This window comes from Morone saxatilis, unplaced genomic scaffold (assembly GCF_004916995.1).
Source record: "Morone saxatilis isolate NCDOM2014 unplaced genomic scaffold, NCSU_SB_2.0 Contig17, whole genome shotgun sequence".
In the NCBI taxonomy this organism is placed as follows: Eukaryota; Metazoa; Chordata; class Actinopteri; family Moronidae; genus Morone; species Morone saxatilis.
Genome location: NW_023339729.1, coordinates 26,338,647 through 26,340,194, shown reverse-complemented (window position 1 = coordinate 26,340,194; position 1,548 = coordinate 26,338,647). Strand labels below are relative to the sequence as shown.

Sequence of the window (1,548 nt, the reverse complement as noted above, 5' to 3'; positions counted from 1 at the left end):
AGGGAGCAGGTCCTCTTCTGGCGGAGTCCGCCATGTTTCTACAGTAGCCCAGAACGGACATTGAGTGGCATCTAGCGGTGTAGTTACAGATCACTCACTTCACTTTTACCTCCATGCCCAAAGGGGAAATTACAGCGGCCCCAAAACACACAATAAATACACACACCCCTAACTCGAGCCAGTACAGGACCCGCAACCATTCTTATTGTCTTACTATGATCATGCAGAGTATTGGGCCTCCTTACTCTGCTGCCCGCTCTCATCTGTGTAATTTAGAGGTAATATTTGACATTTGATACCCAGCTGACCAGAACTTGTTTTTGCCACCGAAGCAATATTAGGAAACTGAGATCCGTAGTTTCACCTGTTGAACTGATGCTTATACGTCTTTATTTCCTCCCACAGCACTGTGACGCACTGTGCGTTCAGAACACCGCAGTCAGATTACTCACTAGAACTAATAGATGGTCCCACATTACCCCTTTCTGAGGTTCTTGCATCACAAGTTTAATTTTTACTTTAAAAAAACACTTTAAATTAAATACTAAAATCATGATGATGTGAACTTTTGGGGTCTGCAGCAAACAAACATGTTTTTTTTTTAAATCTGGAGTTCAGTTTAGTGTTAGTGTAGTCCTGTGGGTCTCTGCAGGACTTCATTATAACGCTGATACCTAGATCACTGAGCCATAATGCCATAATTGTGTGTCCCTCGTTTAAAGCAGTGTAGGACAACACAGATTATCTCCAGGACTTTGGGTCATTTTATGACTGGAAAACTAGTCTTTAACTGTCCAGGACGCACAGGAACCCTGAACAAATAAAACATGTAACACACTGTATAAAAATATATCAGGACAACTCAGAGTGCCTCCAGGTCTGTGCTTTTCCAGTGTTCCTGCAGTTATTTCTGGATATAATGTGGACTATAGAGCCAACCCGGCAGTTGGAGCCAGGGGTTAACCCTTTGATTTCTGCCACCCGGTCCCGTTCACACAGCCCAGCTCATGGATTCAGTGTACAGACAGAACCGGCACCGTGCTGCTGGGTCCCGGTCTGAGGGGTCCCGGTCTGGGTTTACACCTTAAAGCGTCTCAGTGTGCTCGGACTGAACACAGACAGCTGGAATCGCTTTTACTGTGACAGTTGCTGCTGCTTCCGGTACAGTGTGTCTACCGTGCGTCGGACCGCTGGTCGCCGTTAACGGGCAGAAATAACGCTCAGTAACGGTCGGTAATGGTCGGTAACGACAGTGTGGACACACCGCGGACAGCAGCGGCTGTTGGTCAGCAGATAGAGAGCAGAGGAGAAGAGGAAGACTCACGGAGAGCTGTGGAGCTGCTGTTATCTGCCGCTGGCTGCCATGTCCTCACCGGTACGGTAATGTAGAGCCGCAGCGAACACCGTAACACTGCGACTGCAGGCGCAGCGGGAAACTGTGCGGCTCCTGGGCAGCAGGTGGCACTACAGGGCCCTGCAGGTGAGGGGGTCCCTGCTTTATTCTACATATACGGGTTACAGTGAACAGTAGTGATGGGAATTCCGGCT

The 1,548-nt window shown here is 48.4% G+C and overlaps 1 protein-coding gene across 1 annotated transcript in view; it reads right to left on the bottom strand.

Annotated features, from left to right (window-relative positions):
* Positions 1-1,422, bottom strand: part of pgap4 (post-GPI attachment to proteins GalNAc transferase 4) — a 7,864-nt gene extending 6,442 nt beyond the window's left edge. The window contains exon 1 of the mRNA XM_035659718.1: positions 1,325-1,422. The gene's annotated coding sequence lies outside the window, so the exon portion shown is untranslated. The remainder of the gene's footprint in view (positions 1-1,324) is intronic.
* Positions 1,423-1,548: the final 126 nt, after the last annotated feature.